Source organism: Sapajus apella, unplaced genomic scaffold (genome assembly GCF_009761245.1).
Source record: "Sapajus apella isolate SASKATOON/1434 unplaced genomic scaffold, GSC_monkey_1.0 scaffold61, whole genome shotgun sequence".
NCBI classification, from domain to species: Eukaryota; Metazoa; Chordata; class Mammalia; order Primates; family Cebidae; genus Sapajus; species Sapajus apella.
In genome coordinates, this window is record NW_022437001.1 from 12,799,511 (window position 1) to 12,824,108 (window position 24,598).

The following is a 24,598-nucleotide window of genomic DNA, read 5'->3' on the forward strand; positions in this document are numbered from 1 at the left end:
TCTCTCTCTCTCCTCTCTCTCTCTCTCTCCTCTCTCTCTCTCTCTCTCTCTTTCTTTTCTTTCTCTTGCTCTGTCTCCCAGGCTGGAGTGCAGTGGTGTGATCTCGGCTCACTGCAACCTCCACCTCTCCCGGGTTCAAATGATTCTCCTGCCTCAGCCTCCTGGGTAGCTGGGACTACAAGCGTGCACCACCAAGCCCAGCTAATTTTTGTATTTTTAGTAGAGATGGGGTTTCACCTTTCTTGCCAGGATGGTCTCCATTTCTTGACCTCGTGATCTGCCCTCCTCAGCCTCCCAAAGTGCTGGGATTACAGGCATGAACCACCGTACCCAGCCTGGTTTTTCTTAAATTTCCATGAGCATACCTGAAATCTCGCCTTGATAGCAGCCTTCTTTTCCGTCATAGAGCAGTACCCAGTATGAAGCAGATAGGTCTTGAAGCCTATCCCAGGCGTTTTAACAGTTAGTGTGCAATGGAAGCCTCAGAATAAGGATTTCTGCCCAAAAGCCCCACAGTCTGAATTCCATGGATGTGGAATCAAGACAGTTAGGAAGGTCCACGCTCCATGCCTGTTCCTTGAACGCACTGATATATGGGCTACCTGGTTTTTGCAGGTAGATGTCAAGAACTGTGAGAGCTCTGAGATTTTACCCTACTTACAAGCTACTCAGTTAAATGCCTTTCTTCATCTAGGAGATTTCATTAAAATGCTTTAGTTCTTTCTGCAGAAAAGATATATGAGTTAAACTAATATGGTTGGTGAGAGCAGATGGTTATAGTCTGGTACCCAAAAGACCAAGCTCCTTGATTCAGTCTCAATACAGACTAGTGAGCTCCACCTAGACAAAAATGGTTCCAGAACTGCAAATCCCAGCCCTCACCCAGGATAGCCATTTTACAAAAGTACGCCACTGGTGTCAAGAAAAATCAACAAAGAACAATGGATGTGCTGGCATGAGTCCAAGGCTATTGCAAGAATAACAATGCAAGCACAAGCTCTATGAAGTAATTAGTATCATTGTCATATGTGTGAAGGACAATAGAGTATTATTAGCATTATGGTCCTGATACTAGTAGTTTTCCAGAGGCCTGAAAAAGGATAAGTGCTTCAGACTCATTAAAAAAAAAACAACAGGGTTCTATGAACTACAGATGTAGCACAATTCAAGACCTAGATGTGAAGATAGGCATCAATCTGCCTCTGGTTTCTTGCATAAGTGACTCTCTTGACATGCCCCAAATTGCCAGATCTGCCTCTTCTAGCGATCACTAATGTCCTGCTTCAATGCTACCTCTCTCATGGGCCATTTCCCAGTCTTCCCCCTGCCAGAAGTCTATTCCTCCTCTGAGGAGGGTTTGGGCTCTGGCAGTTGTAATTGTAGACCTTTTAGCTTTATGAGTATACTATCTGTCTCGTCTTTCCTGCTAGGCTACGAATTCTTGAGAACAGAAACTCTGCCATATTCATGGGGGTACTCTCCGCATTGTCTTTTGAACATAGGTTACACTCAATCAATACTTTTTGAAAGGATAAATGAATGAACGATGACAGAATATGAGAGAATGTCAGCGGGAGTACCTCATCTAAGCGTTCTCCATAGAAAATGGTCCATATGAAGCATCCAGCAAGGAGGGTGGCCAGAAATACAAAAAAAGAGGAAATGGATAAATGAAGACATTCATAAATAAAGAGTGATAACATCATTAGACTCTACTGTGTCCAGTTCAGCTCATAGAATCCTTTATCTTTATTTTATTTTTGTTATCAAGGATGGGTATTGTTTGTGGAATTCACTCAGGAAAACTTAGTAATTTTCCGACACAGTTAATATTCAGATATGAAAAATCTTTTACAGTTTAAGTGGTGAATAGATGCTAATTTATACATGTATGCTTATGATCAGAATGCCTAATTAATGATCTTCCGTGTCAGTCACGGATATGCTAATGAACTTCTTTTGCTCCCATGTCATAATTGCATTGCTCCTGTTTAGCTTAAGGTTGGGGGAACATTTTAGCTGTGGACTAGCAAATGATGCAAAATAACAACGAAACAATAATTATTTAGTGATTCATAAGTTTCGGAAATGTGGAAGTATATGATCATAATAATTTAGGGTAAGAAGATATAAAGACAGCCAAAGGAAAAGCAATTGGTTTTACTTTGATGGTCACTCTCCATTTGTTGAGCATAAAAAGATTTGCTTGATGTGCAGGACTGTCTTTCTTTGGTCCAAATGCTGGATTCACCGTTTTCTTTCTTTCTTTCTTTAAAATGGATGAGAGGTTTTTACGTTGCCCAGGCTGGCCTCAAACGCATAGTCTCGCCTCCTCAAGTGCCAGGACAACTGGAGTGAGCCACCACAGCTCCCTGGATTCACCATCTTTCTAACACTGTGAACGCTAAGGCCCTGTGATAAAGGGAACCCTGCCAACAGGCATTATCTGTATTTAGATGGGTTGTTTTTCTCAGGACCCAGAGGTGCCAGCTTCTAATTACTTTCCATGGTCTTTGTTTCCTCTGCCTTCTTAATATATTTTGTTTTCTTCCTCAAACTCTTCCGTATTTTCAACCACAAACTTTCGCACCTTAGTCTTGCAGAATCTGTTTGGATTTGAGTCCTAATGCTACATTTGGCTTTGTGACTTTGAACAAGTTAATCAAATTCTCTGAGCCTTCGCTTCTTCACCTGTCAAATGGAGTAACGATTCCTATCATGTTAGAATGGCCATCTGGATTAAGGGAGCTCATGTGTCTAAAGCTCATTGCAAGGTATGTAGCAAGTGACAGAACTGCTCCCATTTTCCTTCCCTTTTCTGTTCCTTCCTTATAAATGGAGTGGTGAAGACCACAGCATCTGAAAGGAGACTGGGCCTAACTCCTGGTTCTACCGTATTCCAGCTGTGTGACCTTGGACAAGTGGCTCAGCCTTGCTATGCATCAGTTCCTTGAGATATAAAATGTCATTTCTTGACATTTAGTAAGTGTGTAAAAAAAGCCAACTATTAATATCTAACAAGCTAAGCAGCTGGGTGAAAATGGACCACTAGCAAATCAGTGTGTGTGGATTGGTGTCATCTGTTCTGTGGGTCAGGAAGCCCTTCTCCTGGGTTCCAAGCAGAGTACCTCGACCTTTTGTCAGGGACAGCAGGGAGCACAGGCCCTTGCCCTACTTCTAGATCTGTGTGGAGGCTGTTTCTGCCATTTCTCCTTTCCTGTCTGGAGAAATCTGTTTTCTCTGTGAGAGAAACACAAGAATAGATTGGTGCGACCTCTCCTGAATGTATATCACTCCTCGTTGCTTTGTGCAGGGGTGGAGTCTGGAATGCCCAATCTCTCTGTTCCTTCCTCCCTCTCCCACTCTGACAGGCTGTGGGAGGAATAAAGGGCTTTGTGCCAAACCTTTCATTCGGGGACTCTATTTTTCCTTTCTTTTTATGCCAAAGGCAAATAGTTGAGTTTGCTTGTTGGAAGTGAGGCTTCTGAAATCATTCAGCTAGCCCTGACATTTTAAAGATTACAAATTATTCTCCAAGTGCTATCAGAATTTGATTTTACATGATCCTTATCTATCACTGAAATGTATTGCTTGACTTTTTAAGAACAATGAAGCCACGAATTCTAATAACTGACCCCAAAGAAGCAGTGAAATCTAGCCCCTTTTCTCCAGCTCTATCCACGGCAGTAATACTAGCATTTTACAGCTAGAGTTGATTTACAGATTTCAAAACACTTTTGAAAAACTCATTTGATCCTCTCATATCCCTGAATGGTAGACATGCCAGAAGTTATTGTTCCCATTTTACAATTAAAAACACTGAAGCTCAGAAAGATTAAGTGACTTGCCTACCAATTCTATAAGTAGCAAGTCCAGTATTCTGTAGAATTCAGTTTTAAACCAGTTGCTTTGTATCAGAAAAGGTAAGGTCATGCCACAGTAACAAATCCACCCTCCTCTAGCTCCTTTCCTTTTTTTTCCTCCTTGAGAGGGAGTCTTGCTGTCGCCGGGCTGGAGTGCAATTGCAGGATCTCAGCTCACCGCAACCTCTATCTCCCGAGTTCAAGCTATTCTCCTGCCTCAGCCTCCTGAGTAGCTGGGACTACAGGCACCAGCCACCACACCTGGCTAACGTTTTGTATTTTAGTAGAGATGGGGTTTCACCATGGCCAGGAAGGTCTCGATCTCCTGACCTCATGATCTGCCTGCCTCAGTCTGCCAAAGTGCTGGGATTACAGGCGTGAGCCACTGTGCCCGGTCCTTTGGCTCCCTTCTTGATTCTACTGGCTTAAGTACAGCAAATATTCCCTCTGCATTTCCAACTCAGGTTCTGGGGGAAGAGTGGGGAGGCTGTGCTCCACCTAGGCACTCAGGGGCCCAGGCTGACAGAAGTTCCTCTATGTTATGTGACCTCCATGTCTGGTGCAGCCTGGTAAGGAAATGCAGAGAACTCATGGCAGCTCTTTCTCTTTTCATGGGCTATTGGCCAAAACTAGTAACTTTGCTCCCAATTAAGCCGAGGAAGTTTTCCCATATGCTCAGAAAAGGAAGAGAACCAGCTACCATGAGCTCCAGAAATCCCCATCACAGGCTTTTAGGTGGTCCCTTTAAAGAGACTGTGCAGTACATAGGACTCATTTGGAATTAGACACATTTCATAATAAAATAGCAGCCACAGCATTTTCATTTTTTTAAGAATGATGAAAAGAGAGGAAACAAATTTAAGTAGCACTTGATATGTGAGTTAGTTGTCAAAAAGAAAAAAGAAGCAAATGTAATCCCAGTAGATCATGTTAACCTTATCCTTTATGGATCTGACCTTTTAAAAAATGGGGTTTCTTCCAAAAGATGCTGGAAAACTTAGGATTTGAATTGAATAGCTCTCTCTGTTCTCTCCCCAATCTGTTGTACAGAGAAACTTTTAGGTTTAAAAGAAAAAAAAGTTTTCCTCAGTAAACATCAGATTTACTCCTAAGATATTTCAAAAATTGAGCAAATCAACCTAAAGTTTTATTACCCACTCAGTTTATTTCCCAGGGAATAAGCATCTATTTGGCTTCCCCTCTCTCTATGTTTGGATAATCAATGTAGAGAAAAACTGCAATCAGGGACTCTGAGTAGCGTGAAAGGTTGGGGTTAGATGGCCTTTTGGTCCAAAAGATTTTAGAATATTCAGAGATAAAGATTAGACATGCAAGCTTAGCAGAAAATAAAACTGTCCAGGGCCAGCCTAAGACTCCTTAAGACATTTCTTCTTCTTTTGAAAATATAGGCAAGTGGATCACAAGGTCAGGAGTTTGAGACCAGCCTGGCCAACATGGTGAAACCCTATCTCTAGTAAAATTACAAAAATTAGCCTTGCGTGGTGGCATGCATCTGTAATCCCAGCTACTCAGAAGGCTGAGGCAGAAGAATCGCTTGAGCCCAGGAGGCAGAGGTTGCAATGAGCTGGGATCGCCCCACTGCACTCCAGCCTGGGCAACAGAGGAAGACTCCATCTTAAAAAAAAAAAAAAGGAAAAATAGATGTTAGCTTTCTTTCCCATTATTATTATTATCATTATCTCTCCTTTTATTATTATCATTGTTATTCTTTAATTTTTTAAGTTTTTCATCAATACATTATTTGTGTATATATTTATGGTATACGTGTAATATTTGGTTACATCCACAGACTGTGTCATCAGGGTTTTTGGGTAGTGGCATGTGCCTGTAATCCCAGATACTCTAGAAGCCGAGGAGGGATTCCTCCAGCCTAGTAGTTTGAGACCAGCCTGGGCAACATAGTGAGACCCCATCTCAAAAAACAACAACAAAAAAGACACTTCTCGGGCAAAGTGAATCTCTTGCATCCATCTCAATTCCATAAAGCAGTCTGCCATACACCAGTTGCTACCTGGCTTGTGTTTGAGCTGCCTCAGCTCCAGCCTCTGGACTCACCTTAATGCAGGGCTTCCTTTATGGCTTATTCCCCGCTCTGCGCATTCTGGAAACAGCTGCACTTGTCATGGGTGGAAGATCCACTGACGCGAACTCCCTGCTAAAGACCTAGCAACACAGCAGAAATTCTGACAGAGGCGTTCCATGGAAACATAGACATGCTTTCCACCCCACCTTTTCTTTTTAAAATGAAGTATTTTAGATAAAGTGAAGTTTAAAACATAAAATAGCAATCCCCAAAGCACAAGCTAACAATAGTCATTATCATCATCATTGGCACTCGTATATAATGTCGTTTTGCAGGAGGTTCAGCCATTTTCACAGGCATCACCTAGTCTCAGCAGACACGTTTGAGTTTCTTAGGTCATAAATCTCATTGTCTGTATTCCAAGGATGTAAACTATGAAAGTGAAGCAACTTATCCAAGGTGGCAGGGAGGACACGTGGACAAATGAGAACAGGGTTTCTCAAGTGTGCCTGAGTCAACTAACACTTGTTAACAATTTGGTTTCCTGAGCTCTACCTCAGAACTACTGAATTCGAATTTTCATGAAAGAGGCCCAGGAATCCTGTTTTATGAAGCTGTATGGGTGACTCGTGGTACCTACATATTGGAATAAATTGATCTAACAGAAGAAGCAACCCCTGACTCCTCTCTGCCATCAGTCTCCTGTCACCATTGGAAGGAAAGGAAAGTCTCTAAGAGCATGAGGAAGTGAACCCCAAGAATTCAGATGCACTGTAAGAATAGCAGCTACTGCAACCCATCCCCTGAGTTTTCAAGGAAAGTACACTTTTATGTATTTTTAAATGTCAACACTTTGTACCACTGGTTTCAAAAAAGGCACTGAGGACTAATAGCAGTGTGCATAAGCATTCTCCTGGTGGTCTAAAAACTGGATTCTTTCAGAACTTGTGTTTTGTTGTGTTTTTCATGAGACAGAGTCTCTCTCTGGCACCCAGGCTGGAGTGCCATGGCAAGATCTTAGTTCACTGCAGCCTCTACCTCCTGGGTTCAAGTGATTCTCGTGCGTCAGCCTCCCAAGTAGCTTGGATTACAGGCACGTGCCACCACATCTGGCTAGTTTTTGTATTTTTAGTAGAGACATGATTTCGCCATGTTGGCCAGGCTGGTCTCAAACTTCTGATCTCAGGTGATCCACCCACTTCAGTCTCCCAAAGTGTTGGGATTACAGGTATGAGCCACATACTCAGCAGAACTTTTGTTTTTTTAAATGTAACTTTTGAGCAGGTAACACATGCCCACAATACAAATCCAAAAGGCTAAAAACAAAATATAATGAAAGATCAATCTCTTTTCCATCCCTTTCTTCCTGTCTCCAGTTTCCTTCCCCAAAGGCACCCACTGTTACCATTTCCTAGCATTTTCTTCCAGAGACATCTCAAGCCCATAGAAGTGTATATGTAGGCATATGCTTTTTTAAAAACCCAAATGGTGTCACGTTTGGGTTTAACATCTATGTCATTGTGTCTAATTGATAATTTCCCTCTGACATCTTTTAGTGATTTTGTATAGTTAAAGCAACTTCTGTGACAGAGAAACCCTGAAATCCCCAGTGACTTTGAATTTAATTTTTTGTCCCTCTTGTGCAACAGTCCAAATGCAGGCATTCTTTGGACAGGCAGTGAGCTCCTTGCACCGTGTAACTCCTCTGTGGGTCTTGGAATCTTTTGCTTCCAGCAGGTTGGCGAGAAAAGAGATAGCCTAGGGGATTTGGGAGAGTCCTGACTTTATGGGCCAAGCCAGGTTTTTATGGGCCAAGCCTAGAAATGGCACACAGCATTTCTATCCACAGCCTTTTGTCAAGAACTAAGTCATGCATCCCCTTCTAGAGCTGGGAAATACAGTCCTTGGTTGGCCCACCCCTCCCCAGTATCAAATTTACACAGTTGAAAGGGTGTAGATGTCTTTGATGGGTCATTTATGATGCAATTTTTATTCCCAGATGTACCTGTGTTTTTTTTGTTTGGTTGGTTGGGTTTTTTTGTTTGTTTGTTTGGTTTGGCTTGGTTTGGTTTTGGTTTAAGTGCAGTGATGGGATTTTGTTTTCCTCTTAGCACATGTGAGGACGGTCCGAGGTTGGTAGGAATTTTTACACCCCAGGTGTGTTCTGTAAACTGAAGAGTTTGAGAAACACTACTTTACGCAGGAGGCCAAGCATTCAGTTCAGCTTTTGTTCCTACTCATGTGTAACCCCAGGTCCCAGAACTGCCCCACTGCATGTGTCTGCACAGAGAGACCCCCTGCCTACCTGACCACGTCGTACATTGAACCACCTCGAACTAAATAACTTCCCTATTATCTAACCCAGATACAGCCAAGAAAACAGGGATCCCAGAACCCCCAACTCCCACCTATACAGCATTATAGTGATATTATAATGCCCCCCCCACTTTTGTTTTTTTCTGAAGTTTCGCTCTTGTCCCTCAGGCTGTAGTGCAATGGCACAATCTCAGCTCACTGCAACATCTGCCTCCCGGATTCAGGCGATTCTCCTGCCTCAGCCTCCAGAGTAGCTGGGATCACGGGCACCCGCCCCCATGCCCAGCTAATTTTTTGTATTTTTAGTAGAGATGGGGTGTCACCATGTCAGCCAGGCTGGTCTTGAACTCCTGACCTCAAGTGATCTGCCTGCCTCGGCCTCCCAAAGTGTTAGGATTATAGGCATGAGCCACCATGCCAGGCCTATAATAGCCCTTCTTAAGCTCTAATTTAATGGCTTCATCCTTCTTCACCCCCTGACCCCCCTTAATACTAGACTTGCTACCCAGAAATTTTCTGGCATCATTTTTTGCTTACCAAACTTTCCTGCTACTGGAGACAAAAAAAAAAAATGAACAAAAACAAATTAGCAATATAAAGAACATTTGTTGAATTCAGTGTTGGAGAGAGATGTTCGCAAAGCTGCTGAGAAGCCGCAGCTGACCCTTTCCTCTCTCCTCTTGGGAGGAGCCAGCTGCAGGGAGGGAGACCTAAGGCAGCAGAGGGAAAGGCTCCCTCCTCCACTGCATGCGTCAGCCCCCAAAATAGAAATGTGGGGACCAAGTTGTGATGGCAGGGAAACAGCAGGAGGAGGTGAGAAGGCCTCTGCTCCCTGCCCTCCAGGACTCCACGGGCAAACCTGTGACCTCACTGGTGGACCCCGGAAACAGGAAAAAACAGAGGCTCAGCATCGCCTTGGCATTTCCGCGTTTGTTTTCTCTTCCTTGCTGGTTTGCATTGACTCTGTGGTCGCTGTTCTCCATGTCAGCACATTCTAAATTGCTGACTGTCAACACTGAAGGCAGCAGGTCTGCTACTGAAGAAGCCACAAGGAAAACAGCTTTGGGCAATGGTGGATGTTCTTAGTGTGACACATTCCTAACTCCCAGCACAGGCCCTTTACAAAGAACAGGGCTTTGAGGTTTGGGTAGGAATGGGGAGAAAGAAAGAGGGAGGGGAAAAGAAAAGGAGGCTTGGCTTGTTGAGATCTTTTCTTAAGGAAATAAATATCGGTTTTCTAGAATTTGAACAGCTAAAATGGGAGATTGGCAGTAAGCAAAATGTGACTGTAACAATCAAACCCATGTGCAGACAGAAGTTGGGAGTCATTAAGGCAATGAGGTTGTTCTTCACATCTTGGGAGGAAAGAAAATGTGACCAAAATGCCATTTAGTAACCAGTGGTCTCTTCAAGCCCTTCGGGCTGGCCCAGAGCTACATGCAAAACCCGGATGGTGTGGGTGGTGCTGTTCCCTTGGGCAGGGCTTGTCTGGAGGACTCTGAGCAGGGTGGCCGCAGGTCTCTGGGGCCTCTGCTTGGGGACTTACACAGACCAGGCTGTGTGTCTTTGCAGCTTGTCAAACCACAACTTTTCACAGAAGGCATATGGGTTAGACTCTACCACAGTCAAACCAGGGAGAATGTGTTACCCAGTTCCAGAAAGGCTGCTAGTTTGTGTGCTGTAATGGAACGTGGCCAACTTTATCTTTTCTTATAAGAACTGCAGCAGGCAATCAGGATGGAGGCTTGGTCTACAGGACTCTACTGAGGGTCTGCTGTGAAAAAGGTAATAGGAGGGAGGTACAGTGTATATTCATCAGAGTCCTCTCGAGACAGAACCAATACATGAGAGAGAAAGAAAGAATTCATTTTAAGGAATTGGCTCATTTGACTGTGGGGGCTGGTAAGTCCAAAATCTGTCAACCAGACTAGCAGGCTAGAAATTCAAGTAAAGAGTTAATATTGCAGTCTTGAGTCCAAAATCTGCAGGCTGGAAATACAGGCAGGTGTTCTGTGTTGCAGTCTTGAGACAGAATGCCACTCCTTTGGGAAACCTGTCTTTGCTCTTAAGGCCTTCAACTCACTGGATGAGGCCCACCCACATTATGAAGAGTAATCTTCTTTATCCAGAGTCTACTGATTTCAGTGTCAATCACCTCTACAAACAGCCTTCTCAGCAATATCTGAACTGATATTTGATCAAACAACTGGGTACCATAGCCTAGTCAACACCTAAAATTAACCGTCACGTGAGGAATTCAAGGAAAGCAAAGGCAAGAAGATGTCAAGCAGTTGACAATCTAGTCAAAAGGAATTTAAGACAACATTGATATTTTTAGGTTTCGTATCTTGATAAATTTCATGTCAATTAAATTTGTGTTTGTAAATTAAAAGAAGAACATTATATTCAGATTTCCATAGTATCAAATAATGGATATTTCTTTAGCGTAAAAGTAATGTTACAAGCCAGACTGTTTCAGTGACATGCTTCCTGTTTTTTCTGTGACAGATTGTACATGGCATAATCTCTGATCTAATGGGCATTCACTGGAAATAGTCTTTTTCATCTTGGTGTCAGAAGAATAGCACATGGGCTATCACAGAGCACTGAAAGAGTGGGAGTTCAATTCCTGATACTGCTTTTATCTTATGATAAGAGCCTGAGGGTAATTAATTTCTACTACCACTTCTGTATTTTAGAAGCATGTCAATAAGGCATAGAAGCTACATGGCCATAGGGAAGAATTCACTCTGGAGTGAGACTGCCTGGGTTCACATCCCAACTTGGGCACTACTATTTATTATCTATCCTACCTGCACCTCGGTTTTCTCACATGTACAATGGGGATGATAGTTCTCATAGGGATCTTGTGAAGTTTAATTGTATTAATATCTGTGTCTATACATAGTGTCATGTGTTTGCTATTTTAATGATTACTGATGGAGAATATGAAGAGATAAAGTGTGAGAAAACGATTGAGATGAAGAAAAATTTTTAGAAATAGATTATACTTTGGAACTTTGCTGTAATTCAGTCCATGTTTGAGACCACTTTATAGTGTCATCCTTTAGGGAATTCCATTCCTAATCCTCTTACATGAATTGAAACCAAGATGGAGCCTCCTTACATCAAATTCTACACTGTAGTTAATAGTGTCAGGGAGAATTTCCAGGGTATTAATAATGAGCTAATACACCTATGAATGTTAAATGTCCTGGAAGCAGTTTCCTGATAAGCAAATAGCAGATGTGGCAATGGCCATGGTCTAATTGCCCAAGAGGCAGTTAAATAAAGTTTTTAGTCCTTTTCTAAGCAGTTATTTGAAAGCTGAAATATTTTCCCTAAAGGCCCATCAACTGTTCTTAACAGTGAAATGAAGTATTTGGGTAGAGCAAAAGTGTTCAGGAGTGGGTTTGCTTCCTGCAAATCTAATTTACCTTTGTAAATTGTTGGTTTTTTTCCACATAGATTTTTGTTTCATGTACTTCCACTTCTGACTTTTTAGTGTAGAGTGATAGCCTTTAATGTTCTAGGTATCCTAATAGAAAACAATACTAGTTATTGTTTTGTTTTGATTTTTGAGGCTGGAGTGCAATGGTGTGATCTTGGCTCACTGCAACTTCTGCCTCTTGAGTTTAAGCAAGTCTCCTGCCTCAGCCTTCCAAATAGCTGGGACTACAGGTGCTGCCACAACTCCTAGTGAATTTTTTTTTTTTTTTCTGGAGATAGGGTTTCACCATGTTGGCCAGGCTGGTCTCAAACTCCTGACCTCAAGTGATCTGCCTGCCTTGGCCTACCAAAGTGCTGGGATTACAGGTGTGAGCCACCATGCCTTGCCTAGTTATTGTTTATTGAGATCTTCCACATGCCAGGAACCATATTAAATGCTTCACATGTATTATCATGTGTAATCTTCAAAATAACCCAAACAAATAGGTATCATTATTTACTGTTTTCCATTTAGGAAACTGAGGCATAGAGAAGTTGACTTGCTCCAGGATCACAGCAGGTAGCTAGATTCCAGATATAAGAATGCAAAAGCCCAAACACTTTACCACTAACCCCTAAATTAAGAGGTTAATTAAGTCCCATAAATTAAAATCAGCCCTACTTCCTGCTAGGGACTTGTAGGTGTTTTGCAAGGTATGAATTGAGCTGCCCTCAGATCTATAGTTCTTTTAGTAAATAGCACAGAGTCCAATCCGCCATGCTAGGAAATTGTCATTTTTGTGGCAATATTGTGTTACATGAAACAAGACTTTCCCAGGTTCCTGATGGCAGACCTGTGTGTATAGCTTCTCTTCCATGGACAGGTTTCATCTCTAGCAGCCTGTGTGGAAGACTAAGGCCTAGGAATTGAGCTGTGAATAGCTATCCATGTCCATTTAGCAAATACCACTTCACTATTTTAAGAGCAAGAAGGAAAATGCCATTTAAATAGTGATTTAGACCGACAGGAAGGACAAGGCAAGGATAAAATCTACCAGAGATTTTAAGAAAATCTCCACTGCAAAAAAACATTTAAAGCAGTGCAATTTTCATGCCTACTATATGTGTATTTTCAGAAAGGGGCTTTTTTATGCAAAGGACATACTGACATCAATAACTAATGTTAAAAAACAATAAGTGGAAAGGTTGTGCAATGTGGAGAGTCTTCCTCTATATTTAGAATACAACTTTGTGTTTTTACTGTCAGGATGTGAGCTTAATTATAGCATATTGCAAACTTTGCTTTTCTAAAGGAAGAGAGAGAGAGAGAGAGAAAGAGAGAGTGTATGTGTGTGTACGTACGTGTGTGTGTGTGTGTGTGTGTGTGTGGCTTCCTCTGCCTGGAGAAATTTGGGTGCTATTTTTGTTTTCCTTTTGAAACATCAGGGGTTGATATAAGGTAGTTTTAGAAGTGTCGTGTTTCTTGACCCCTCAATGCCTCAGTGAACTGATGACCTCCCTGAGGCCAGGAAGGATGTTTTATTCATCCGTTTTAGCTTTTATATTTTATAGACATTATTTACTTGAATAAAACCAAGGATGTCACCTGGTCTGTTTGGAAGGATTTCATTTCGATTTTTGCTTAAGCAATGTGCAAATTATTCTTCTGGAGATAAATTTTTTCTGGCATGAAAACTAAAAATCTGTAATTATTCATTATATTATATTTATTGACTATTCAGGGGTTGCCTTTGTGTGTTTGTACATACCTGTGATTGTACATACCTGTGTGCTTAACCACAAAAAAATTATTGCACTGAGATTATTCACATTGTCATTATACAGACTGAGAAGTGGTTGGTTCTAGCTGTAAGTCCTTCATATAAACCATGAAAATTTGCTCAAGCCCACATTCCCTGAATCTGAGGGAATCACCCTAGATGGTTTGTCAAAATAACTAATAAACTTCATCTCACCTTCAAAAACTGCTATGATGAAGCCGATGCATATATAATCTTTAGCTTCTGAATATAAGATTTCATCACACCTTGCACACAGTAAGTTTTTCAATGTTACATATCTTGAATGATCAAAAGAAATCAAGGTGGAACTGAGATGAATTCTTCTACAAGCTCACATTTTGGGGGGATAGTGTTCACAAGGTTTGCTGGTATTTTCCATTCTGATTCTACCTTCATACCATTTGGGGAAACTTAACATTTTCTCATTAGATGTCTGGTGCTAAAATAGAATGTAGTTAATCAGGACTGAGAAGGTGTGCGGTGCATACACTTATTAAGGAGCAATCCGCTGGCTCCTTATTACAGCTATTAGTTCCCAGGCAACACCTTCCACCTTTTTTTGTTTGTTTCATACAATGGTTTATTAAAAACCACTGCTTGAATAAATGCCTTCGTATGATGTACAGGGATAGGTAGATGAAACTGCATTGGCAAAATCACGATCTGAAGGAATTAAACATTTCAACAATTTAAATAAAATTTCGATTTGGTTTTATTAATCATGGGAAAAAATACACATTGGACAAATTTATTAAATATTTATCCTATGTCAGGCTGCTTAAAATCAGTGAAACAAAGTTTGTGAACCTAGTTTAAAGTTAACATGATTTATTAATATTGGAATATTTTCATGCAATTAAACCTTTGACTCTAAGTTATAAAAGCTGAAAGAATATAGTGTTGTGGAATATGTTGGCAGCTTGTCTGTGGTTTGGTTTTCATATTATGTATGAATGTTTGGCTATTTAAAAAGAGCTATTGGCATCTAGCCGTCGTTATTCCCTAATACCAAATCGGAAACTTCCAGGTATAAGGATAACTCTTTTTTAAAAAAATGCTTCTTAACAAAGTTTTAGACAGTCACATCAGTGTGTGCTGGAAGTCATTTAAACATCTGAATTCATCAGAAGCAAATAAAATAATAATGCTAAGAATCTGCAGAAACAGGAAGAGTTGTTTCCTTTGGAATAATTAAGTCTTAATTGAGAACCTATAACTTAAAAAAGAAGAGAAGCTCATTTTTCCTTAATAGCCCAAGTAAATAAGGAGAAAGGGAATCCCGGGAGAGTAGACAGACCTTATATCAGAATTTCCTGGAAATTGCCTTGGAGGGCTTATTAGGTGGAATCTTCCTTTTTAAAATGTTGTCTTTGGACCCGCAATCCAACCTTACGGAACCATATTGTATTCCATACGTTTTATAGTGGATAATCAACAGATCGTGGCATCAGAAAGGTGGCTATTTAGCATACAAAATCTGCTATGGCAAGAGGATCTCCACTGTACATATTCTAAACAGGTAAATCCACATACATTCAGTGTAGGCATTGAATTCAAGTTGATATACATCCAGGTCAAGAAGCAAACTCTTCATCCTGGTTCTTTCTACTGCATTTTAGCCAAAATGATTATGTGCACAATCACTTGGATCCAGAGAGGGCCGTTATCTAGAATTCCAGGAATGCTGCAGTAAGCTTATCTTCTTAAGCCTAAACCAACCTCATGTGTGCCCATCGCCCATAACACACCTCCCAATTACATGGGCTTCTTATTTTTCTCTAATAGTTTCTTCTCTACTTCTTTTCTCTATTTTCAAATCGTAGACATTTCACTTCTCCAGCCCCTGGCTGCTTGTGACCTCCCTCAGGTCTGTCTCCAGGCACCCACAACTCCGGGTCCTCTTGATTCTTTTCTTGCCAATCATGCCTGTCTTCTCCAATATCTTGTTTTACATCTGTATGCTGTAAAGATGGTGAACTTTATTTCTGCTGTAAGAGAAACAACTTTCTCTTCTTTGAAGTTATATGATTAGAAGGGGGAGGCACTATTCAAACCAATCCTATATTTTAAGGTTTTGATTTTGAAGAAATCTTTTTATTTTAAGTGAAACACTCTTTTAAATTTTTGTCAGCACCCTGTTTCACATATATAAATGAAATAAATTTTGATTGTACATTTTTGTTTAAGATTATTTGGGTTTTGTTGAAGAAAAATTCCAAATACAAACATATCTCTATAAACATTTTATCCTACAAAAAACATAATATCAATTGTTTTGAGTTATGATGGCTGTTCTAATAGAGCAGAGCAGAAAATGTTGCCCAAATTAACCTGTCAACCTGAAAATGGTTTGTCTCTTTGTGATTTCACAGATATCTACTTTATTTAGCTTTGGGGAATAAAAGGACCAAATCACAATTCAGTTTTCTAATGTAGCTGCTCCAACATGGGTTTCTATATAGTTTACACATACAAAATGTACCTAATCATAGAAAAACTATAAATCTGAGTTGTTTATAATTAATATTAGAAGTATAAACAATAGAAACATAGTTTGACCAAAAACAGTAATGAAATTGTATCTTCTTGTAGGTTGATTTAAATCGTCTTTCTGTTGACTGATTTAAGTAATATACAGCCTAAAACAAAGGGGGCCCAGTGACCTCATGGCTATGTGATAGGGCGGTGGCTCTCAGATATGATGTGTCTGCTCCAGTTCCTCTGGACAGTGTTATGTCCACATTAATCACAGAGAGCTTACTGCAGTAATCACAAAGTGGTTCCAGGCCACATGTTTGTAGTAGGGCATCAGATAGAAAATAGCAAGGCATCTGTCTACCCTGTGTTCATCAACCTTAATGACATGACACTGTAAATGGGCGTGGACGCCTAAATCTCTTAGCTGGGCTATGAATGTAGTAAAATCTTCTGGGTTGTGTTCTCCTCGATATTATGGCTCTTCGTTCTGGTATTAAAGGTTTCTTTTTTTTTAAATGAGATGGAGTTTTGCTCTTGTCACCTAGGCTGAAGTGTAGTGGCGTGATCTCAGCTCACTGCAACCTCTGCCTCCTGAGTTCAAGCGATTCTCCTGCCTCAGCCTCCCAAGTAGCTGGGACTACAGGCGCCCTCCACCATGCCTGGCTAATTTTTTGTATTTTTAGTAGAGATGGGGTTTCACCATGTTGGCCAGGATGGCCTTGAACTCCTGACCTCAGGTGATCCACCCATCTCAGCCTCCCAAAGTGTTGGGATTACAGGCATGAGCCACTGCGCTCTGCTTGGTATTAAAGATTTCTAATGTGAAGTAAGAGAGGATTTGTAATTCCTTCAGTTATATGTAGTCCTGCTGAAATAAAAGAGCATAATAGACCACAGGGCTCAATGCTGATCATCAGTGTATGTCTTGCTCCTAGCAAGGTTTAGCATATATCAACCCCCCTAAAAACACACACATGCACTCAACACATGCTTGCACACTAAGTGTACATTTTAGCTGATGTCTAGTCATTACTATCATTCTTAGTGTCCCCAGAATTCTCCCCCAACCTTGAAAAGAAACACTCCAATACCACTGCCACCACCACCACTACCAACAACAACAAATCAGGATTATCAACTTGGTATCCTAGTTTAGTGCACTAGAATTAGGCTACAGCATCACCCTTAGGAAGAAAACTTTGTTTTCCTTAATTTTTATTTTTATTTAGATGGAGTCTCACCCAGGCTGGAGTGCAATGGCGCAATCTTGGCTCACTGCAACCTCTGCCTTCAGGGTTCAAGCAATTATCCTCCCTCAGCCTCCTGAGTAGCTGGGAATACAGGCGCATGCCACCACCCCCAGCTAATTTTTTTTTTTGGAGACAGAGTTTCGCTCTTGTTACCCAGGCTGGAGTGCAATGGCGCGATCTCGTCTCACCGCAACCTCCGCCTCCTGGGTTCAGGCATTTCTCCTGCCTCAGCCTCCTGAGTAGCTGGGACCGCAGGCACGCGCCACCATGCCCAGCTAATTTTTTGTATTTTCAGTAGAGACGGGGTTTCACCATGTTGACCAGGATGGTCTCGATTTCTTGACCTCGTGATCCACCCGCCTTGGCCTCCCAAAGTGCTGGGATTACAGGCTTGAGCCACGGCACCCAGCCTAATTTTTGTATTTTTAGTGGAGATGGGTTTCACTGTGTTAGCCAGAATGCTCTCAATCTACTGACCTCATGATCCGCCCGCCTCAGCCTCCCTAAGTGCCGGGATTACAGGCGTGAGCCACTGCACCCGGCCCCTAGGAAGAAAACTTATTAATAAACATAAGTACTATTGAAAGCTTTGTAACTAAAACATTGACCTGTCTCTGCATGTTGATGACTTTGTTTCAGAAACTTACATTGATACACGTTAATGAATGAGTCCACGGATCATTTTGCAGAATTTGCATAATACTGTAGGAAAACCAAGATTAAACACATACAACTAAGGCTAGAAAATCTTCCACCCTGAAAAGAATGTTCAAAGATAATAAAAACATAATTTATTACGAAATTCCATAATCTGGGTGTATGTGTTGCCAATAATGTACAGAGAAAACAACTTTTAAAAAGCAGCATGTTTTTATGAAAACTAAGAGTACTAAGTCTCTGTAATGAAACCCTAGACCAAATCTACATTGTAGGGGTGGAGAACATTTTAATTTATGATTGTAAACTGAACGAACACAAATGAGAGATCCAACTCATTCATCAGTATCACCTGTGATCTATATTTAACATAGATTACAGGACAATATCATTAATAACCAAGTCTGAAAATTGAACCAACTCCTAAGTTATACAAGTGAATCTTAATGAACAGCAACTCCCTGGTATTATGTCTCTGTGTGCTGGGACATGGAAAAATGCAGTCTGAGTTGCACTCTGCCCTTAAAGTGAAGGGTGGTATGTGCCAGGTATTGCATCATGTTGTATATGTGAAGAAGGATAAGAAATGGCATCCACATAAAATTATTCAGAAATTCAGTGTGCTGGGGAGAAGCCAAGTGGGGACCCAAGAAAGGAGCCAGGTTTTGAAGATGAGTATCAGGGCTTATTCACGAAGCAGCTAATGCAGATTATGGGAACAATTTGCTTCCTTTCTCAGCTTTCTTCGGCCTGGTCTAAAATGTACCACATATTATTTATTAAATTATCGAATGCTTTCTCTATGCCAGGTGACTTTCTCATAGCATTGCCAAAGTAGTCATCACAGAATTGAGGAATTATTTTGCCTTTCTACTGGTGAGGAAACCAAGACTCTAAGCAATGTTTTAAACCTTTTAAATTTTTCAAAACTTGTTGAAAGTCACATAACCAGGAAGTGAGTGCAGATTCCAATCAATCTTTACGTTAGGCGCCCTATTAATTTTTTTTCTTTTTTATTGTACTTCAGGTTCCGGGGTACATGTGCAGATCATGCAGGGTTGTTGCATACGTACATACATGGCAAGGTGCTTTGCTGCCTCCATCCCCCCGTCACCTATATCTGGCATTTCTCCCCATATTATCTATCCCCAACTCCCCACCTCCTGCTGTCCCTCCCCTAGCCGCCCCCCAAAGACCCCAGTGTGTGATGCTCCCCTCCCTGTGTCCACATGTTCTCATTGTTCAACACCTGCCTGTGAGTGAGAACATGCGGTGTTTGATTTTCTGCTCTTGTGTCAGCTTGCTGAGACTGATGGTTTCCAGATTCATCCATGTCCCTACAATGGACACGAATTCATGGTATTTTTTATGGCTTCATAGTAAATTTTTAGATAGTGTGCAGATATGACATAGATTGGATAGGATACCCATGGAGAAAACAAGCTTCCCCCAAAAAGTGTATAATCAATACAAATACTGTTCGTGGCGAGTTAACTGAAACAACCACAAAGCAGTGTTGGTGGTGGGGGTAATGGAGAGGAGAGGAAAGGAAGACTGAAAGGAAGGCTGTAAGGATACACCTAAAAAACAATTAGAAACAATGCGAAAGAGTGATGGCAGGCTGGAAAATTAGGGCACTGACAAATATTTGGCATGTAGAGGTACAAAATTGGTTTCAACAAGTGTCTGTTGAGAACCTACTATGCACAAAGCACTGTACTATGCCTTGTTCAGAGACACAGGAGGTGTCCCAGCCCTTAAGGAATGTATAGTTGAATGCAGAAAAATCACAAATAACAATATATTCAGAGCTATCATTGGAGATATTAACAAGGTGCTATGGAAGGACAGGAAAGAAGAGATTAAATTTTAATAGCAAAACCCGCTTGTTGACTACCAGGTTTTGAGCTTGGATCTTGGAGAATAGAGACAGCTGACCAGGGATGTTGGGGGCTGAGGTGGGGCATGAGAATGGGTGAAAACGGCACTCCAGGCACTGAGATCAGGAGGCATAAAGGGACATGGTGGGAATCCAAGGAGTGCCCAGAGGATTGGGCCTCAGGCAGTAAACCGGACAGAGCCGTCTTTTGGAGAACTTGGAATGTCATGCTAAGAAGTTTAAGGTCTAGGCTGAGTGCAGTGGCTCATGCCTGTAATCCCAGCACTTTGGGAGGCTGAAGGTGGGTGGATCACAAGGTCAGGAGTTCAAGACCAGCCTGGCCAAGATGATGAAACCCCCGTCTCTACTAAAAATACAAAAAAAAAAAAAAAAAAAAAAAAAAAAAGTAGTTTAGACTCTGTTAGCCATGGGGAGCAATGGAAGATTTCTGAGCAACTTAATGACATCTAGAGTTGGACTCTAGAATGATAATTCTGATGCCTCTGTCAAGAATGAAGAAAAGTGAGAATAATTAAAAGGTTTTGCAATAATAGTTTATTCAAGAGGTATGGGACCCTCAGGGTCTGTGGCAGTGTGAAAGGAAGGGGCACATACAATCATTAAAGAGGTAGCCTTAGACGAGACATGGAGAATGAAGAACTGCAGAGGCAGTGATCAGCCATAGGTCTTCTCGAGTAGAGGTACCATGTGTTCCCAAAAGGGGGGAAACAAAGCTGTTTATAGGCCGCAGACTTCAATGAAAAGCCAGTCTTCACAGTACTCAGAGCAGGGAAGGGTGACTGGTCAGTGACCTGTCTTTAGACATATATGCATCAGGAGTTATAAAGGTTATTTGCAGAATTGCATCTGGGAAAGACAAGAGGTTACCACACGTTGCATTAATAGGGTGTGTGTATATTCAAAGGTGATTGTGCACTGCGTAGGCACTATGAGTACTGTTGGTTGAAATTATTCTCGTTATTGTAATTACAATATATATAATATTCATATTTTTAAAACACCTTTATTAGGGAAAAAATGCCTCCATTGACTTGAATTATCTATTTTTTTTTTTTAATTTAGAGTTTTATCTTGATCCATTATGTAACCCTTGAGGCAAAATGAAGCTGTGCCGTTATTTCGGAACGCAGCAGGCTATTGAAAGAGTTCATCCTCTTCTAAAACCACCACCACGCCACTCCCACAAGCCTAACGAATCTCATCACTCAGGCATATTATGACATATTATGGGCTGACGTTGTATGGGTGTTAGAACGTCATTGTGTTTTCTGATTGTCTGATCTAGAGGTGGCTTGAACGAGAGTAAGAAGCCTTACTAACTGACAGTAGGCCCAGCTCTGGCCTCAGCCTGCCTCATACTGGCTTTGTGACCTGGAGCCAATCACTTCATGACTCTGGATCTTAGTGTCCTTTTCCGTAAAACTGCTGGAGCCAGGCTAAGCCCTGGGCCTCAAATGCACAGAGTATCCTCCAAGTTGGGGTTGGTAGGGTCTCCCCGACTTGGAGGATACTCTGTGCATTTGAGGCCCAGGGCTTAGCATTGCTGTTTCCTCTCTCCCAATCTTTAGTATTGAGCATCTACACAAGATCTAAGAGCAAATCAAAATGTTTGCTATTGTAATTTCAGAATACATCATTGCTTATATTTAAAAACCTTTCTGCCTTTATGGGCCACTCATAGCCCTTGGTGCCCAGACTTAGTTGGGATGTAAATATGTACACACTGGCACGGGAGGCAGGGAAAACAGGAGCACTGGGTATATGGGATCAAAGAAATGCTTTTATCTGGCAGACAGCCACTAAATCAGCATTAGTCTTTTTAGCCGCAGAATCCAACAGGGGACATCGAGTGGAAGCCTATGCATCTTGACCTGTCTGGTTTGTGAAATTTTGAGGTCTGGGGAAATCGCATGTAGGCAGGAAAGGTGTGATGTAATTTACGGATGTAGTTTTCCTAAATTCATAAGCAGAAAGCATGTCTGTGGGGAGACAAGCCTAAGAAGAAGAGACACAAGAGAGAGGGGCCACCAGAACTAGAGAAGGGCTGACCAAAAGCGGAGTTTCTGCTTTTGTTGCCTCTGAGGGTAAGTAATAAAAATACCCTTTGCTGGCTATGCCCAGTGGCTCATGCCTATAATCCCAGCACTTTGGGAGGCTGAGATGGGCGGATCTCTGGAGACCAGGAGGTCAGGACCAGCCTGGCCAGCATGGTGAAACCCTGTCTCTACCAAAAACTACAAAAATTAGCCAGGTGTGGTGGTAGGTGCCTGTATCCCAGCTACTCGGGAGGCTGAGGCAAGAAAATCCCTTGAACCTGGGAGGCAGAAGTTGCAGTGAGCGGAGATCGTACCAGCCTGGGCGACAGGGTGAGACTCCATCTCAAAAACAACAACAACAAAAAAAAAAAACCCTTTGCTAGATCATTGTCTAGACCAGACTTTTGCCACTAAACCTTAATTCACTTTTTATGTCACTGACATGAAATCTTGTAGTGTTTTGTTGTGCATTGAATCTATGAATGAGGCTGAGAATAAAGTATTTCATTATGGTTGACAACAATGCAATAATCACATTTCCATGTGGGGCGACTTTTGATAAATTTACAGAGATTTAATTCATTACTGAAAGAAAAATATCACTATAAAACTTTTAATTTAGGTGTATCTTTAGAAAATTTAGCTAACAAGAAATACAGGTTAGCAAGTAGGACTCTGAGCCCTCTCTTTCTTTGTGTTCTCCTTGTTTAAAAAACAAACATAAAAATTAGCAGATGTTTTCTGACTTCCTTTGATGGTAATGTGATAGAGTTGTTTGACGGTGGGTGGAAACTTGACTCTGCCTTTCTTTCATTATATAGCAAAATAAACTCCTGGCTCCTGAATTCAACCTCTTGCCTCCCTTGAGCAAGATGAATTTCTGATGGCCTTGGTTCTTGAAATGCTCTGTGGAAGCCATGATTTAAACAGGACTTCCTTTCAGGGGGTCACTTTTTATAAACTATTTAGGTGGCATGTTGAGGGGTTGGGGGAAAAGTTAAAGAGGAAGAGGTAAGGGCAAACAAAGATAGCTCAGGCAATTTTTTCAACTTTTTTTTTAGAGACGGAGTATCATCATGTTACTCAGGCTGGAGTGCAATGGCTATTCACAGATGTGATCATAGCACATTGCAGTCTTGAACTCCTGGCCACAAGTGATCCTCCTGCCCCGTCCTTCCAAGTAGATGGGGACTACAGGTGTGTGCACACACAAAAAAGAAGATATCTCAGAAAATTTCTGAATTCTTTTAGAACAATATTGGTGGGTATATAAATTGGTGCAGTTATTATGAAAAATAGTGTAGAGGTCCCTCAAAAAATTAAAAATAGAACTACCATATGTCCCACTTTGCTTCTGGGTATGTGTCTATAGGAAATATGTATGCCAAAAAGATGTTTGCACTGCTGTGTTTATTGCAGTATTATTCACAATAGCCAAGATATGAAATCAGCTTAAGTATCCATCAACTGATGAATGAATTTTAAAATGTGGTGTGTGTGTGGGTGTGTGTGTGTATACACACACGTATAAACAATGGAATATTATTCAACCTCTAAAGAGAAGGAAATCCAGCAATTGGTGACAATGTGGAGGAAGCTGGAGGACATTACGCTAAATGTAACAAGCCAAGCAGAGAAAGATACTGCATGATATCCGTTATATGTGAAATCTAAACATGTTGATCTCAGAGTAGAATGATGGTTATCAGAGGCTGGAAGGCGGAGGAAATGAGGAGATGTTGGTCAAAGGATGCAAAGTTTCAGTTATGCTGGATAAATAAGTTCCAGGGATCTAATGTACAACATGGTAACTACAGTCAGTAACACTGTATTGTATACTTGAAATTGCTAAGAGTAGACCTGAATAGTTCTCACCACATAGAAAATAAATGGTAATTATGTGAGGTAATGGATATTAATTAGCTTGTGGTAATCATTTTGTAATGTATACACATATCAAAACATCATGTGCACGCCTTAAATGTATGCAATTTTTACATGCCAATTATGCTTTAAGGAAGCTGGAAAAAATTAGCAGAAAGCAGAGAAATAAATTGTAAAAAATTTAAAAACAAAAACCCCATAACAACAAGCAAAAACCAAACCAAACAGCAACAACAAAAAACCCTAGAAAAGCTGAAACACTGAGAGTAAGCATTAGATAAAGGAAGCCCTATTTTTTCTCCAAGAAAGACACAACCCCAATATTTGATGTGATGGATTTATGATTTTACCAGGGAAGAGAAGGAAGGAGGGGAGTGGAGGGTCTATTAAAATACTGCCCAAGTAGCTTCAACTTGGTGAATATTAAGCTTACTGGGTATTGTTTGCTGAATATATTTTATTGCTTAAATCTATTTCACGTATGTTATTTATTACTTTAAAGATAATTTAATATGTAAAACCTTCTATGCTGAAACGTGGGTATTAATTTCCAAGCATCATTTATTGCACTTATGGCTGATGGATTGTTATGAGTCAGAACTAATAAACTTGTAAGGATTAATAGAATATCAGTCTGGAAAAAAAAAAAAGAGATGTCTTGATGGTTGCCATGTAACTGCATCTGCCTGGAAGGCTGAATTACATGAGAAGTCGGCTGTGCTCTGTGCCTTGCTGAGGAAGGGGGGTGATGGGCAGTAGGGGAGAGCAGTAAAATGGATGATTAATACCTTCTAATTGAGTGGATATTGGCAGCCGTACGTTGCCCAGGACATTAAGTAGCTGGCAAACTAGAGATCTTTTGCTAAACATGGTTATACTCTCATGGAAGTGCCTGTTCTGTAGATTAGGCCAGGTGATGCTAAGGAAACCTGGCTTTAT

The 24,598-nt window shown here is 41.1% G+C and overlaps 1 protein-coding gene across 2 annotated transcripts in view; it reads left to right on the plus strand.

The window, feature by feature from the left end:
* The window catches only part of MAML3 (mastermind like transcriptional coactivator 3), a 457,463-nt gene that overhangs the window by 205,474 nt on the left and 227,391 nt on the right, over positions 1-24,598 (plus strand). The gene's annotated exons all lie outside the window — the stretch shown is intronic.